Source organism: Homarus americanus, unplaced genomic scaffold (genome assembly GCF_018991925.1).
Source record: "Homarus americanus isolate GMGI-L3 unplaced genomic scaffold, GMGI_Hamer_2.0 scaffold51859, whole genome shotgun sequence".
In the NCBI taxonomy this organism is placed as follows: domain Eukaryota; kingdom Metazoa; phylum Arthropoda; class Malacostraca; order Decapoda; family Nephropidae; genus Homarus; species Homarus americanus.
Genome location: NW_024711292.1, coordinates 1,256,758 through 1,275,996, shown reverse-complemented (window position 1 = coordinate 1,275,996; position 19,239 = coordinate 1,256,758). Strand labels below are relative to the sequence as shown.

General features: G+C 37.8%; 1 protein-coding gene across 8 annotated transcripts in view; it reads left to right on the top strand.

Annotated features, from left to right (window-relative positions):
• LOC121869854 (probable histone-lysine N-methyltransferase CG1716) overlaps positions 1 to 19,239 on the top strand; it is a 96,780-nt gene that overhangs the window by 10,243 nt on the left and 67,298 nt on the right. The window lies entirely within an intron of this gene.

The following is a 19,239-nucleotide window of genomic DNA, read 5'->3' as shown; positions in this document are numbered from 1 at the left end:
TACAAGAATGAAAAAAAGATCAAAAGTGAGAAACACGACTTAGACCTATGAATTATTATTATTATAATTTTTATTATATTTTAGACCCCCAGGCCCCAATGTGGGTCAGTGATCTATGCCCGGGTGGGCTAATACACATAAAAAAAAATTAACCATTCTGAAAACCGAAAAATTCCGAAAACCGAAATGCCTCTGGCCCCAAGGATTTCGGATAAAGGATTGTCAACCTGTATTGGCAGATAAGTTAAAACGGATACGTTTACTAACCAGAGATATAGAGCTAATTAACAATAGGTCGGAGGTCCACAACGCTTATACGGTATATCCGACCGCATGTGGCCAGAAAATTTATACAGTACGTGCTGTATTTACGGCCAGTATGATGCATTTTTTTTTATTAGTACAGGTATTTTATATTTATTTATTTTATTTTTTTTTTAGGGGAATTAGCCCACCCAGGCACAGGTCACTGACCCAAGTAGGGGCCTGGTGGGGGGATTGAACCCAAAATAAATACAGAAATGGAAAAAAAAATTACAAAAAGTAAGAGTGAGAATCGATATATACAGGGTATGTTGTGTTAAAGAAAGAGCAACAATTGAGACCCTGCAATTGTGTGTTAATGAGGCAGAAAGTCAGATCAGCAACCTGGGACTTGGTCACAATTTTCGTGATGCCATATGATAGCTGGGTCTACCATTAGACAATACATTATGAACGGCTGGCAAAATTGATAAGGTAAGATAAGGCAGTTTGAACACTTAATGCAGCAAACAGCTAATCTGATACAATTAGAATTCACATAGTTTTTCTGAGATTCAAAGCAAGATTTGTTCCTCAAAGCTCACTAACACTCACACAAAGGAACTTGTGGAAACAGCTTTTACTTAATTTGAACCAGATCCACAAAGATTGCAGAGGATATTCAGTCTCAGATTTCATGTGAGTTTTAGTAACCATTTCCTCTCTGTTGTTCAGTGTAAAACATAATTTTATGTTGCAATAATGTTTGTTGCCACCCATTGGTTACTTTAGTTTTTGTCTTTTATACCAGAACTGTACTTGTCTGAATGCTGTATATTGCTTAGTTCTATAACAGTACAACATTGTAATTTTTAATATTTAAATTCATGCTATTTTTTTCTTTTGAATTTAAAACATACAATATTGCATAATTACATTGCGTGATGGCTGCAGCTGATTTCTGGTTTTTTGTTTGTAATGTGGCCGATTACTGTATACAGGTTGTGGACCTGTGATCTAGGTTAATCCAAGGCCACTGTGACCTACTTTTCAAATATCTGAAAGTACAGTATTTTGTTCAATCAATTACTGGGATATAGCTAGGCCAAGTTGAGTTTGAAATGCAGTGTACTGTACTGTATCATGATTGATTGGACAGGAAGAAATTTAAAGAGTTGATAGACCTTTAAGTTCATTGTAAAGTCACTCTAACCTGACTTTATAGGCAATAAGAAAATATGTAGGGCAGCTGAAGAGGCTGGCAGATGTAGACTTGGTTGAAATTAAATGAGAATGGTGGGACAGATGTGCAATATGATGATGAGAGATAGGGAACCCTATGCAGAATTAAGGTGCCCAGGTATTGAGAGTATTGATGAGGTTTTACATTGAAGTAAGCCAAGATGGTTTGGGCATTTGACGAGAAAGGAGAAGAATAGTTGGTGTCAAGAGATGCAAGAATTTTAATGTGGAAAGAAGGAGAATGACATGAGGAAAGGCTGTGAAAAATGTCATCGGGTATAAGCACCTGACTAGATGGGTTGCAAGAGATTGTACGACTTGGAGATATGCCATCAGGTAATTATGGCTAACTGACAAAGTGTGAAAAGTAACTATAAAACATTAGTGAAAATTATGATGAATCGATGACTTAAGATTTCACCGGCCAAATTAGTTAGAAAGATAGCAGGTTAGGTTAACTCGGTAAAGATAGGTCAAACCATTTGTGGTTATATGTAGTCACACCACATTGTGTTATATTTCTTTGTTTTCAATTTTCACTGTAATCTCGTTCAAACTTACTTTGAATATATCAACCTCATCATTCCTCATGGAACTCCTGTCTCCTTTTGGCTGTCTTTTTGTATTTTCTGTCTTATGCTTCTTATACAGATTTCCTTTGTTTATGCAAGAGGTTGCATTTCTAGGAAAGGCCAGTATAAGCAAAAAACAGTACAGTGCTGTACAATAAAGAATGGGCTTCCTTAACCCCTCTGAGCTGAATAAAATTGTTTGGTATTAGCCAAATGAAATATTAAAGTGCCGTCCCTGTAGTGAAGGGGTTTATACGGTAAAAGTACGGTCACATTTTCAACCACAGCCAGAGTTCCCCTCTGATTTTTTCTCTCATTTTTTATGGTCTAGAATTTAGTATTAATAATGTAATTTCAATATTGAATGTTTAATTATTAATTGCATAACTGCAAATTGTGAAAATGCCAGACAATACAGTAATGTGGTAAGAAGAGATCTTTACAGACGATACTTTGGCATGGCTCCTAATAGGCAGTGAATCAATGGTAGTCATTTCCAGGTGCTCATACTGTATTATCATTGCACTTCTACAGAATGAATTTATTCACAGTATGATAATTAGCCAATCAATATTAAACATTTCACAAAAACTGTACACTTTATAAAATATATACTGTTTAGGTAAACAGGTGAAAACAGAAACAAAAATAATTGGATAGAACTATGCTGCCATCTGCAGTCGTATGTACCATATAGTCTTAATAAATGGGACAATACTGTGTATAAGAACACTGTTTTGTCATGGTACCTGCATTTGTTGTTGTAAATCATAACATGGGACTACAGTTGTACCCCACTTAACGCGGTCAATTGAACCCAGAGGGTCCCGTGCTAAGTGAAATCCGCGTTAAGTGAACAACAGAACATATGGGATTAATTCCAATAGAACCCAGCCCGACCCCCAAACTCCACTTTTTGACGACACATAACTATGTTGTAGTAAAAATTCTATCTTAACTTTATGATGGTATGAAAAAACAAGTAATATAGAAGAGGTTAGGTTAGGAAAGATAAAGGTTAACATAGGAAAAATGAAGGTTACCTAAGAGAAACTAAAAGTTAGGTGGAACACTTACGGTAGTAGAAGAGATGGGTCGGCATACGGGGATGGAGGCTGGTTCCGAGGCAGAGGGCAGATTACTGGCCCTCAGGTGAATCACCATTACTAGGTGAATCAACATCACTGTCACTTACAGTTGTCAGGGCTTCCCTGACAAATCCCTCAAAGTCAACTTCACTTTCACTATCACTGGCTTGGGCTGGCTGTGGTGGGTTGCGGGCGAAGAACTCGGTTATGCTTTGCTGACGGCTGGTGTTGATGTTGTCGTGATACACCTTGATGTACGGCTCCATAGCCTGCACCAGTCGGGTATGGAAGACTTCATAGCGTTCATCGTCATTGTCGCGGGAAAGGACGGACTTAATTTTTTCTGTAAACTCTATGACACACTTAATATCACTATGACTTAAACTAGGTTCTTCGGAGAATGACGCACCGTCTTCCTCCTCTTCACTGGCGTGTTCTTCTTCCAACATCTCGTCGGCAGTCACTTCAGGATCTTTGATCACCTCCAGGATGTCTTCGTTGGTGGTCTCGGAGAAGCCTTCAGCTGTAATATTGAGTGCAGCTTCTCTGGCAAGGTCCACTGCTACTGCAACAGTCTGAACCTGATCAGTCACAGGTTCACTCCTCCTCTCACCTGGTATGCCATGCAACACATGTCTCCATGCGTGACGAATCGTAGCAATAGTCAGCAGATCCCATGCCTCCACCAAGAAGTCTACAGCTTGTTTAACGTTAAACTTCTTCCAAAATTGTTTGACGAGAAGTTCTTGAGTCGCCGCCTCTTGTTCCTTGTCGTCGTCGCTTTTGCTCTCGCTGTCGCCCAGCTTACGCAACTCATCCTTGGTGTTGGTAGAGTCGTTCAGGAGCTTGAACTTCTTTGCAGAGTACGCAGCTTTCACATTGCAGATCAACTCCTGGTCCATGGGCTGGATTAATGACGTAGTGTTGGGAGGAAGGAAGACCACTTTTACGTTGGGGTGACGATCCATAAGTAGGGGCGAGTGTCCAGGTGCGTTGTCAAGGAGCAACAAAATATTGAATGGAACATTCTGTTGCTCGCAGAATTTCTGCACGTCAGGAACAAAACAGTTGTCAAACCAGAAGAGGGACAGAGAAGAGGACATCCACGCCTTACGTGCGGTTAGCCAGTGGACATTAAGCTTGTTCATGTCCATATTCTTGTAGGCGTGCGGCTTGCGGGCTTTGTGAATCACCGATAACTTTGGTTTACAGGTACCGGAGGCATTGGTGGTAAACAGGACGGTGATGCGTTCCTTCTGCAACTTCCGACCCCTTACCTTGCTGGCAGACTGGACAACGAAGGTCTTGGAAGGTAACTTTTTCCAGAAAAGACCAGATTCGTCCATGTTAAACACCTGGTCGTCACTGTACTGTCCTTCCTCCATAATCTCACGTAAAAACGGAGGAAAATCTCTAGCCGCCACACGGTCAGCACTCGCTTCCTCACCACCAATGTTGATGTTGGTGATCTTGTTCCTCTTCTTAAACCTATGCAGCCAACCAGAGGAAGCATTGAAGGGTTTGGGCTCTGCAATTCCCAGTTTACGTGACACTGCTGCGTATAGCTCACGTGCGTACTCCTGCACTGAGCGCGTGTCCACCGCCATGTTGCGTCGCGCCTGACGCACCAAATAACTCACCAGCAAATTTTCCACTTTTGCCAGCACCCTGTTCTGGCAATACCTGATAGATGAAGCACCTGCAGACTTTGTGATTTTCATGTGCTCTTTGATCTTGGCTGCATCCTTCTTGATCGTACGAATCGTAGATTCGTTGACGCCATGCTGGCGCGCGAGATCAACTTGCCGTCTTCCTTTCTCCAAATCTTGAACAATTTGGTACTTCATCTCGTAGCTTAATGAACGTCGTGTCTTCTTTGGCTTAGTGCCGCTGGGTCCAGGTAAGGAAAGGTCTCTCTCTGGGGGCGGTGGTGGTCCGGCGGAAGCCATTTTACGGAACAATGGATGCGCGTTAACCCGGGGTGGCCTTGAGGGATGAAACTGCCGCGGCTAGGTCAAGCGTCGTCTCTCCTCCCTCCCTCCCTCCCCGGGGTGGTCACGTCATAATACTTTAAGCCAATTACAGCTAGCAGCAGAGGGGGGTAGGGATGCATGGCCAATCACAGTCCGATACGTCATATGACGTCAGTGATAACGCAACAAAGACACACACTGCGCAACCTTACCGCGCGGCTTGCCCAAGCGGAGGGAGGAGGAGGGAGAGGCAGGCAGGCGGGCGGGCGGGTGGCGCGTGGGCAAAATCTAAAAATAGCATCTCGAGCCGGACACTCACCGCGTATATGTGGAAAAAATCCGTGTTAAGTGAAAGTTCAGCTCTGGCAAGGCACCGCGTATATGCGAAAACGCGCTAAGTGAAACCGCGTTAGGCGGGGTAATACTGTATTACCAAAAAAAAACTGATTGCCTTAACTTAAAAATACAAAAAAAAAAAATGCTCACAAATCATGCAGTCAGTGTACAGTATATCCTGTAATTAAAGTTTTTACTCTCATCAAAACTTATTATTTCTTAGATGTAATAAAATACTGTATTTTTATCAAAGTATAGAATCTTTATTTATTAACCATTACACAAGAAATTATGGAATTCTGTACTGTACTGTACTGTACAGTGGGTCCTCGTTTTTGGTATGGGTTCCGTTCTGAAAGTCAAAATGTGTAACATTAGTACGAATAATGAAGCAATTTTTTCCTTATAAATAAATGTAATATGGGGGGGCGGGGGTTGTTCTTAGCTGATCAAGTTTTTTCATAAATTTTAAGAAAAAAACAGAAACACATACCAGTACTAATCATATAAATACAGTAGAACCTCAATAAATCGGACTAATTGGGGCAGACCCTATTCCGAAAACTGTGAGCCTGGAAAAAAAAGAATCTATGGGGCGGTGGAAGTAACAATGCTGTTCTTAACTGTTCAAAGAAAATAATTTTTTGCTACAATGTTATTACTGCATCTCACAACTAAGGTCTATAACTGCATAACAAGGTTATTATAGGGTAAAACACTTAAATCAACACAAACATATATGAAACAAAACTCTGTGAGTTGAAAATCGGACTTAAGTCTAGTTGTTGACAACTGTTGTTTCGTTCCCTTGATCCTCCCTCCCAACTCTCCCCTTGGTATATCACAGCAGATGATGATGAATATTGATGATGATGATTAATCTATAACAAACTATTGATTCGCTCATTCCATATGCCCTAGTGCATACCACTCCGAAGTTTATTATTTCGAGTGTCTCAGCCAGTCAATACTTTTCTATCTCTCTTAGGCTTCTTTTGTGCATTCCCGCCCTTCTCATTGCCTTTAGAAGGAAGTTTTGGACCCATGATGGGATTTTCAAGCACAAAACACATGGGTTGCAGCGAGACGTACAGTATAGCTACACAGTTTGGCAGGGAATGCGAGTGAGACAGAGGTCAGGCGGGAAGCAGCACTGTGGTAGTGACGCCTGGCGGTTTCATGTGGAAACTCGTTTGCACGTGCAATTCAACAGCATATGAAATCAGTAATACCTGTTGCAATAAAAATATCTTTTTGATGAAAATTTGCAAATACAGGGTGCAGTAGTTGAAACTGCAAATAAAAAATCTGCAAAAAACGAGGGTGCACTGTACTGTGAAGTGCTATATTAAAGTAACCACAGAATTTGTGTTATACTGCACAATACAGTACTATAAATATAAGGGTATATTGTGTGTGGAATGAGAGTAACCTGGGAGCAGCAGGTGGGGGAGGAGTAGTGCAGGTGGGTGGCTCCCTCCCTCAAAATCCCTTAAGCACATCTTCATTCAATTTTACCATAATTCTCATATCATTTAGGTTCATTTGGTGCTGTGTTGATAAAATGCATTACTGTATAAAAGAATAAGTTCCTGAAAAAAGAATCCCACACTCAACACCAGGAGTCATAGGGCACGCAGCTGATCAACTTATCTCTTTCACCTCTCGTGTTTACCACAACATGTCTCCAGTACTTAGTAAATTACTGCAGTACTGTACTGTATTTATTATCACTAATAAATAATATTGTAGTGTATTTATCAGTACTTAATAAGTATCTGTACTGTAATATTGTAGTGTACAGTATTATGCATCTGCATAATACTGTACTGTACCCGGTTTTTCATTAATCAATTATCTAAGTGTACAAGTAACCAAATTGAGCCATCATGTATCAAATACTATAGTGTGTTATAGTGACCCTGTTATAAGCTGATTTGCTGAAACCTCTCACATGAACGCATCCTGATAGAATTCCTCCGATATGTAGCTTATCCTTTTATTTTCAAGTCAAATTACATACTGTATTTTTTCTATATTATTAAAGATGTTATATTAATCATGGTGAATCATACACCATAAGAAGCTGATCATGTGAGAATATAATACTGAATCAATAAATAAACCTGGTAAATATGGCAAAGCACGATCAACCCCCCCAATCCCAGCGCCCCCAGCTTGCTTGCATATGCAGTGTCTTAGCTGTCATTAGACCTACTTCTAATCTGATTAGACCACTGTACAGTATTCAGTGAGCAAGTGTTGTTCTTTTCATAAGTTTGAATTTTTTTAAAATTTTTTCCATTTCTTAAAATAATTTTAACCCATTAAAGATACTACATACTCGACAAAAAAAGTTCACGTAAATGAGTGTAGGTACCAAATCTTGGCACTCTGATACTGTACAGTGAACCCTCGAAGATCCGGACTAAAAGGGGGGGACCCCCACCTGTCCAAAAAAGCTGAATCTCCGTATCTTCCGGCAAATGTACTAAATGTATAAAAATTATAAATAACGATATAAAAAAAATACAGTACGGCACTGTATTTTAGGAAAAAACTTTTGTGTGTATTTTCCTCCTGTAGCCATAGTTTTCTTAAAATAACACACTCCCTGCATCATCATGGCAATGGAGACTAGCTGGGACGTCAATTCCTTAGCAACACGCCCCACTCCCAGCACTCTGCGCTCTCCTCCCGCTCCCTCGCAGCCAGCTAACTCATGTGCAATGTGTGCAAAGAAATGTATATATTCCTGATATGTGTTTGCCCTTAGGACAGTTATTTCTTTTACTTTTTTCACAATATGAATGTACAGTAGGATGGAGTGTGCATGTAGCTGAGTAACAATAAATGAAGAAAGTTACGTATATCTACCCAAAAATATGAGTTGTAAACAACCATAACACCCCACAGCTTGGCCCAGTAGCCTGGTAGTTACAGTGGCGAGTCTAACCTTTTTTTGGATTAGCCCACCCGGGCACAGGGCACTGACCCACATCGACGGGGGATGTAATAATAATTCATAGTAAATAAAATTTATAATAAAAACTACAAAATTGGAAATAAAATAATAATGATAATAATAATAATAACAACACTAATAATAATAATAATAATAATTATAACAATGATGATAATAATAATAGTAGTAAAGAAATAAAAAAAATGAAAAAGATCAAAAGTGAGAAATGATATACAGTCTCTCCTTGACTCATATTCGACTTAAAACATCCCGGACATACGACGGCCATGGATGTATCAAATATTTTTCACATTACGTATTTTCGAGTCCCGACGTTAGTGATCGCTCTGTGTACTGACAAAATTTTCGTTTGTAATTCCCTTTAAAATGGCTGGCAAGCATAAAAGTGAGAGTTCTTGTGGTGCTGAGAAGAAAAAGAGACACCCATTTTAGAATTTCTATTTATTTTCGCCTTTTTGACTTACGACCTGGTCGTCGGAACGGAACCCTGTCTTAACTCGAGGAGAGACTGCATGTACGTTGTGTTGTCAAAATTAAGAGAAACAATTGAGACCCTGCAATTCTGTGTAAATGAGGCAGAAAGTCAGATCAGAAACCTGGGACTTGGTCACAATTTTTGTGATGCCATATGGCAGCAGGGTCTACCATTAGACAATACATTATGCTTCCAATATCTTCCCAGGCGGTAGTACCTCCCTGTTTGATAGCTGCCTACTACCTGGCTACAATGCCATTATTAATCACTATTAAGCATTGTTATATCAGTAAACACTAATACTATACTGTACAGTAAATCCAGTGAAATATGGCAGGGAGCGAGGAGAGTTACGACAGCAGACAATGCTCTTACTAGCAGTCACTCAGTCTCTTTTCCAGGCGTACCATCAAAATATGTATGGGAGAAATACAGTACATATCTTGTATTCTAATCTGAAAATGGTGATGGGCACAGTGATAAACAAATTATATTAACCAGGTAGGTAGTAGGCAGCTATCAAACAGGAAGGTACTACCGCCTGGAATACTATTGGAAACATAATGTATTGTCTAATGGTAGACCCTGCTGCCACATGGCATCACAAAAATTGTGACCAAGTCCCAGGTTTCTGATCTGACTTTCTGCCTCATTTACACAGAATTGCAGGGTCTCAATTGTTTCTCTTTCTTTGTCAACACAGCATGCATATATCACTTCTCACTACTGATCTTTTTTTTTCTTTTTTTTTGTATTTATTTATGGTTCTTTATTATTATTATTATTATAATTATATTTTATTTTAATTTAATATTTTTTATTAATTATTATTATTTTTATTATTGTAATACAGTGGTCCCTTGATTAATTAACTCAATTGGTTCCAAGGAGTCAGTTGTTAACCGGAAATTTCGTTAATTTAAATCTATTATTTCAATGGGATATTGGGTAATTGGTTCCAACTCACAGAAAAAGTATACATACAAAGTACTATGCAGTATAGTCTGCATTTACGCGGTCAATTGAACCTGTGGAGTACCGCGTAAAACGAGAAACGCGTAAATGAAATAACAGAACATATGGGATTAATTGAAATAGAGACTGGGCCGACCCCCAAACTCCACTTTTTCCGACACAATACGTACGTTGAAGTAAAAATAACATCTTAATTTTATGATGGTATGCACACACAATTAATAATTAAGAGAAATATCAATAATATTAGGTTTTTTAACACTTATGTTAGTAGAAAAGCCGGGTCGGCACACGTGGATGGCGGCTGGTTCCGAGGCAGAGGGCAGATTAGTTGCCCTCCGGTGAATCACTTTCACTACTCGCAGAGGTTTGCAGGGCCTCCCAGACAAACCTCTCAAAGTCCATATCCTCACTGTGGTGGGTTGCGGGCGAGGAAGTCCTCAATACTACGTTGACGACTAGCATTGATGTTGTCGAGATGGATCTGGATATACGGCTCCTTAACTTTCGTCAGATGGTTATTAGACGCTTCATACCGATGCTTGTCTGGGTCGTTGTCAAGGATGAGCTTAAGTTTCTCCCTCAACTCGATGATTTCCTTCACATTATCATGGCTTGGTCCAGGGAATTCAATATTTTTCTCTGGTGGTGGGGGTCTCTCGGAAGCCATTGTGAGTTTGTGAGGGGAATAGCGGGCACAAGAGAGAACTGTATACGCGGACTGAGAACAATGAGACAGGCCCGGCTAGGTCAGCGACTTCTACCCTCTGGTGGCAGGGCACGTCATGTTACATTAGACCAATCACAGCTAGCGGCGGAGGGAATGCGTGGGTGGTAAGGATGCGTGGCCCAATCACAGTCCAATACGTCATATGACGTCAGCGATAACGTAAGAGCGGCCTAATGCGCACCACTCACAGCACCGCTTCCCGCGTATGGTCAAGAATGGTGCGGCGGTCTGGACCTCTTCGGCCGCTCGCCACGTAAATTACCAAATTTACCGTGTAATTAAGCATTTTCATTCTGGCAAGGCGCCGCTTAAATGACCAAACGCGTAAACAAAAGCCGCGTAAATGCAGACTGTACTGTACGGTATACAGGTAATAGAATTAACAAAATAAACTAAATACAGTATACTGTACTGTACAGAATACTGTGCAATAATAAATAAAAAACAATAGAATACTATATTTTAACTTACTTTGAGGTGTGTATGTCATATTACCGGCAGCTTTGTTTACATATTAAACAGCTGATTGTAGAGGCAGTTGATGATGACATGCCATATTCTTTACAGAGTGTATTGTTTCTAATGCCCTCTTCATGTTTCATAATAATTTCTGCACTGTATATTATCAATATATGAACTAAATTTCAGAATGCCCAATAATTTTAATGTAAAAATGCAAAAATATTCAAACCAACAAACGCGATGTTCACTCCACCGTAAACAAAGTTAAACTGAGAAGCGTTGGTGGGTGATTCGATCAGCTAAAGGGCATACAAAAACTGTTCCTTGTACTGTATATATTATCAATATGTTAACTAAATTTCAGAATGACCAATAATTTAAATATAAAAAAATGCATAAATATTCAAGAGCACAACTTTCTTGATATTTACTCTACTGGAAACGAATGTAAACATAGAACCAATTACTGTATTGGCGGACTGGCCGATCAGCTGATGCACACAACAAAGCGTGTTTCTCGTACGGCTGTCGTTAATCGAAGTTTTGTTCGTTAATGGAGCTGAAAATCCTTATGGGAGCTAATTCGTTAATTGAACCTTTCGTTAATCGAGGTACCACTAATAATAATAATATTTTTGCTCCCAGGCCCTGATGTGAGCCATTGAGTACCCTGGTGGGATAATTAAAAAAAAAAAAAAAAAATCCTACGATAACATAAAAAGAAAAACATTGTATCATTACTAGAGTGAATGAAATAATATTCCCACAAACAATAATTGACAACTCTGTTTATATTTCCTGCCTCGGGCACCTGACATCTTAGTTACAAGGGCCTAAGATGGTCTTTGCTATGTTTTGAGAAAGGTTTTTAGCACTGCAATAGATATATCTTATCATTCTGAGTAAATTTCATTTTATATACTTCTGTTGCAAATGAATAATAATGATCCTAGTAGAACCTGACCTAACCAACCAAAGAAACTTACGGTAACTAACCTTACCTTAACGTGGACAGACTAAAGAGTAACGTTAAGTGAAAAAATTAGTTCTCACCAAAAATTGGAGTGGAGATTGCTTGTCAAGGCCCTGAGGTGTTAGGGTAGGGAGAAGGTTGCTATGTCAGAGACAATGAACATATACAATGTGCGTATGTACATCTGTATGTACGTACATTACTGGCGTTGGGGACTGAGCTGCTAAGTTTGTCCCCCAGTGGATGAAACACAATGCTTGAAGTTGTGAAGGGAAGTTTGGAGAGCATCCATGCCCTTCCTCTTGTACCAGTGTGCTACATCCTGCAATTGTCTGCCAACATTCATACTGTATTACACCCCAATATGTCTGTCATTTTCCATCACAATTGCTTTTGTTTCTTTAACATGGCTTTAAATTTCTGACAATCTTTTGGTTGTAAAATGCTCTGGAATTTCTGGCCTCTTGCTGTTCCAGTATCCTTTGTTACTCCACCTCTGGAGTAATGAAGGTAATTTTTCTGCTCATATTTTAGGGTTTGGGGAAAGTTTTCAGAAAATTACCAACAACAGAAATCTCTGGATACCATTCTATTTAAAGCACATTGTGATGCTTTTGTTTTTATCTTGATTAAAATTTTTATTACTTTCAAATATTATGGTAATTCTTTTAGTCCTACACTGAAAATATTGCATGTTAAGTCTATTTAAACATTTTACCTAAATCACACACACACAAAAAAGGTGCCACAATACTTTGAGTAGAGAATGAGGAATGTCATGTGGAAGGTTTGGAAGTTGTGATGTCTAGATGTTTGGTATAACCTAATTAATGTAGTGTTGTTTCTGACTTAAATAGTATTACAGAGAATATGACAGTAATTAATAATTATAATTAGCTCATTGTCTTATTAATAATATTTGATTAATATTGATATATGTAGTATTGTGAATAAAACCATATAAAACTGTTATGGATACCCAATTCTGGCAGGACTGCTTAGCCTTTTACTGTCAGCTATAAAAACTATACAGTCGTTAAGGCTCTTGTGAGCGTAATTCACTCGTGTGCTTCATAGGAATTGTGATTTGAATCTTTTCTTTGAAAAATTTCACATACAGTACAAATACTGTACTGTACCATGTTATTGCATGAAGTTTTGGAAGTAATGAAGCACTTTATTAGAATCTTCATTGACAGTACAATAAAATCCCTTATAATGTGAAGGTTTTCTTCGTATATATTACTACGTACCTTGTAGGAAATAGCATCCTATGAACAAGTACATGTATATTAGAATCACCTTCCATATATTAAAGAAGTGCTGTATTGTATGTTTCTATTGATATTTAAGCTACTGTATAAGTTGATTACAATAAACTGTACCCATCATACAGTTTATGATTTAAATACAGATAGACATTGATTTACAAGAGGGTTACGTTCCTAAAAAACTTCTCATAAACTGATGCATATTTTCCCATAGACTCCAATTATAAAAGCTGAGATATGTATTATATGAAGCATTACACATGACAAGGGTAACCCAGCCATGGTCTCAGAAATCCATTTTCTAGGGTATCAGAATCATCTATCTTTCTCAGTCATTGTGCTGGTTAAGTTAGGTTAGCACAATGGGATATGATTGCATAAGATAGATGATTCTGATACCATAGAAAATGGATTTCTGAGACCATGGCTGGGTCGTCCTTGTCATGTGTAATGCCTCATAATTATGTACGTATAAACTAACCATTACATTTAGAAATGCTACTAAACATGTTTTTAATGAATAATTTAGTTAACACAGTGATGATAAGATACAGTACTATAACACTTCTGTATACCGAAATTCACTATACTGTACAGTGGTCCCTCGGTTAACGAACACAATTCGTTGCAGAAAGTCGTTCGTTATTCGAAACCATTGTTTCAATGGGATTTTGGGTAAATGGTTCCAGCTCACCGAAAATTACATACAAAGTAAAAATAAATGCAGTAAAGTACACTTACTTTGAAGTGTGTATGTAGAAGGCTCCTGGTTGATGATGATGGGAATTAGAAGTGGGGGTGGAGAAGGGAGAAGAGAAGGAAGTGGGGTTGGAAGAGAAATCGCCCCATGCTTCATGCCGTCATTTCACCCATAAACTTTTAACTTCACTCGGTGTAATTCAAGATTATTTTCTTTAAAGCAACACTGCACTGCACTATATATTGTCAATATGTAAAATAAATTTCAGAATGATCAATAATTGAACATACTGTAAAAACGTAAAAATAGTTTATGTTCAAGAGAGCCACAAGCAAAATGTTACCTCCACTGACCAGAGATACAAACTGGCGCCTTGCTGGGTGAGTCAAGTGGCTGATTGGCGCACCAAAAACTAGTTTCCTGTACTGCAATTATGTTAAATAAGTGTTAAAATGACTAAAAATTTTAATATAAAACTTGGAAAATTATTGAATAGTACAACCTTCTTGATATTTACTCAAACGGGAACGAATTTAAGCTGAAGAACCGATTACTGTATTGGCGGACTAATATTCCAGCTGGTGAGCAAGTGAAAACATGTAGACATTATTTCGTAAAAATTTCGTTAACCGAACTTTTGTTCGTTAACCGAATTGAAGATTCTTACGGAAGGTAATTCGTAAACCAAAATTTCGTTAACCAAGGCGTTCGTTAACCGAGGGATCACTGTACTGTACTTTGCTGTATACCAAACTCCTCAAATACATGTACAGTATCTCAAATATTCCAATTTAATACTGTAATACACTGCTCTATTGTGACTTAGAAAATGTAAATAAAAAAAATCTAAAATAAGAGAAGTGAAGAGTGGGAAATGAAATCTGTGTAGGTCAGGTGGGTTGGTGGCTGCACTAAACCTCCTCTAGTTCCTCAACCCCATTAGAACGACAGTATGTATTTTCACAATGATTCAGATATAATTTTGGTTCATTTGGTGCCAGGTTAATAAAATATTGTCATAGAATAATTAATTTTTCTGAAAAAATCACACACTCGACCCCAGATGAATTATTGTGTCATATTAAATTCCCGGTGCTTTGTTTACATAGATGACCAGCCAGCCAGTGAAGGAGCTTTTTATGTAATATAGAACTACTTTATGTACATATATTATCTATGTTACTGTATTTTTATAGTACAGGTATTACAGTATAAGCAATAATTAGTGTTTATTAAAATCTTGTGGTACCAAACTATATTTTATGTAACAAAATCCGGTATTGTGACAATATATCCGGACTAAAAATATAGAACTTTCATATACTGTACACCGAACAAAGTTTGGTATTAGAAAAGTTTTTTATTCGTTTTATACCGAACAACTCAATATTGTACTACAGTGCCAAGGTGGTTGCTCACCAATTATATCAGTATAAAGAGGTAATAGTGTAATGATAAATGAAATAAGAGAAATACCTGTATAGGCCGTCCCCAACTTATGAATACTGTATCCGGTCTTCTATAATCTGAACTTACGGGGAAAAAAATCCCAGCTTTCATTTATGCAAGAAAAATTTTAAATTAAGATTTTTTTCCCCTTTTTTGTAATTTTTCACAGCATGGGAAGATACTGAGGTGTTAACACATGCATCTCAGAGCTTTCCATACTGGACCTGGTCAGTTTTGTAAAGACAAACTAAAAACAATAAGCAGCATTGTATACGGTCTCTCCTCGACTTATGACAATCCGGACATACGACGGCCATGGTCGTATAAAATATTTTTTGCATTACGTATTTTCGAGTCCCAACGTGAGTTATCGCGCTGTGTACTGACAAAATTTTCGTTTGTATTTCCCTTTAAAATGGCTGGCAAGCGTAAAAGTGAGAGTTCTCGTGGTGCTGAGAAGAAAAAGAGACACCCATTTTAGAATTTCTATGTAGTACAGTATTATTTTCGCCTTTTCGACTTACGACCAATTCGACTTACAACCTGGTCGTCGGGGTGGAACCCTGTCATAAGTCGAGGAGAGACTGTATTGCATTGAGAGTGGTTAACTAAGCTGAAAATAAAATACATGTAGGTAATATTTTAATTATTATGTTTCACAGGATCACAAGGTGAATCAATGGGAATATTTTGAGTGGGGGAATGCTTTGTTTAATATCTCGGTTTGATCAGATGTCAGTGGAAAGAATAAAATGTTAAATAGATAAGTTCAGCATTTCTTCTTCAGATAAAAACTCATCAAAAATCAAATCCAGTGAAAGCAAAACATCTCAAAAATGTATACTACTGTGTATGTACAGTGCAGTAGACTTACTGTTGATACGTCACAACAAAATTAAAACCATCTTCGGCCTCACAATCACGCACTGCATCACAACTAGTGGCGCAATTTCTCGGTGAGTTTCAAATATACTGTACAGTATAACGATATCTTGTAAGTATGAAATTATCACTGTACTGCATGCATTTCACAAATTGATTATTATTGGCTGATAATCATTATTTACACTGAAAATTGTATTTTAGAAATATGTTTAGCATTTTAATATTTATTTATTTATTTATTTTTATTTTTTTGGTTGGAGTCAATGGGATCTGATATGCCAAAAATCAGTTTCTGATAGATTTTTTAGGAACAGCCCTTATGTAAATTAGGAAATGCCTGTACGTACATACATTATAGCATAGTACAGTAATACAGTCAGTTCTCCTATAATGCATTAATTGCATTCCTGAAGACCATTGCATTATGGAAAAATACCATTATTGTAATAGTTGATTTAAAGTGAATTAAAGGGTTAGGGGGTAGTAGCTTGGAAAACACCAACATTGACATTTTTCTTAACAATATACAGTATATTAACGTTCATTTTTATGTGTTCTTTTATAATACCTGTGTTTCAGTTTGATAATACCTGTACAGGTATCATTCATTAAGAGAATAAAAACATGGAAAGGGAGGGAGGGGGGGAGAGATACTTGATACAGTGTACGTTACTACGCATTAGGAAACATAGCAGTGAAGGAGGGTGGAGAGGAAAAAATAAGAAATTAGTGGATTATGACTCACTTAAAAAGGTTTTAATAACAAAACCTTTTTATTATAAAAATTTCTAACCACAGGAAATGTAAATAAACTTCTACAAATGTTTGGGAGACAAATAGTATAGTATAACACACGAGATATTTATGTAGGCTGAACAAAGACTGGGGTACATGGGGTTGCCAAGTCTTATTTTCCTGTCATTACCAGATCCATCAGGATTCATTTCCAAATCAAATGTTTCAGTACCAAATTATTTAATGTACAGTCCAGTAAGAAAAAATGTATACCCCCTGTACAGTATATACAGGGTCTGCCAGAAGTACAGTAGTGTAAGCATTTGAATGAAGTACAGTATAAAAAATATATTAATTTTATAATTTTTTATTTTTATTTTAGTACAAATCTGACACATGGAGATATAGGTAACTTGTGTATGAAAAACATCATTGCTCAAATGTTGACCTTGAGCAGCAATACATGAATGTGCTCTCAAAAGAATGTTGTCCATGACAATGCGTAAAGTTTCTTGATGGATTCCGCAAATTTCATCTCTTATGTGCTGCTTCAAATCATCAAGTATTCGTGGTATATGGATGTAGACTCTTTCCTTTAAATATCCCCATTGGAAAAAATCTAGTGCAGTTAAGTCGGTCGACCTTGCTGGCCAGTTAATGTCACCACGACGTGAGATGACTGTTTCCAATATAACAAGTGGCACCGTCCTGTTGAACTCACGACTCATGGTGATTATCAGTGACATTTACTGCTGGTGTAACAGTTACAATTCGTCATTTAAAAAAAAGTGAGGTCCAATCACCCCGTTATGGTGCATCATACAGTTACTAGCTTTGGGTGCATTGCCCTTTCTTGCATAATTTTTGGAAATATGCTTCATCTGACACGAAAGTTCTTGCAAATTGTAACCGTGTTTCAAAGTCTTGTGGTTCAAAACGTTACACAAGCTGAATCATGTATGGATGGCACTTCAAGTCATTCCTCATGATGCGCCTCAAAGACGTTTCAGCAGTTCGGAGCTCTGCTGAATGTCTCCTTACAGTTTTTTGTGGAATTCGCAAGATGTCTTGACATACATTTTCATTGTTCTCCTCACTTCATGATGTTCATGGTCTGCCAATGCAATGTCTGTCCTGTACAGTACCATCTTCGCGAAATCGCGTCATGCAACGACAGATAACATTTTATTGGGAGCCTTTCCAACTTGGTTAATAAGCCGATGAGCTCTTTGAGCTGCAATAATGGAGCAGTTGTTTTAAGGTAAAATTCAACAATTTGTGATGAGTGTTGAAGTGTCTACCATTTCATCTTCAATAAACTTCAGTGGTTACACAACAATCTAAAAAACAAAATCATCTACAGTATTAAAAAAAAAAACTATTCCAGAATCGAGTTAAAATTGATTTAAGCCTCACTGGTATGTTTTATTTCCCTCACACTAAATTGAAATTCCTACACTTCTTTTGGCAGACCCTGTATTAAGGAAAACAGTAATTTGCATAATAGCTTACCTTTATATAACTGAAGTGTAGACATATTTTCATTGAATCAGCAATAATGGGACAGTGAAACCATCAACCCTCCCTCCCCCAATTTCATCCCTTATGTTCACACATGTTAACTGTGAATTTATTCAGGATTAATACCAAATCACTTTCATCCATTATCAAATGGACTTTTCATTACCAAATTGCTGCTGTGGGCAGTATCTAGAAGTGTCCAGCAGCATCTCACCTTGTGTGACGTTGCTGAGGCAGTTGCACAACTGGTTATTCCTACTTGCACGACAGGCATTGTAAAAATGTGTTCCCTAATAAATTCGTCACATTATGAAAACATCCGTTATAGGAGAACAGACTGTACATGAAAATATATACTGTATATATATATTTTTTTTTTACCCCCAATCTGGGGTAAAATTATGAGATAAGCTTATGCATGAGAATATACGGTATATTAGGGCTGTCATTTTTCAGGTGGAATGCATACACTGTCATCCACCTTAACCCAGCCTGTCAATAGAGAGGTTTGAAATATATTGGCACTAGGTTATTGTCACTGTTATCAGTGTAACAGATCATTTGTCTTGGCTCAGTGGACCATTGTTAGTGTGTGTGTGTCAGACTACTGTAGTTGGAAGTAA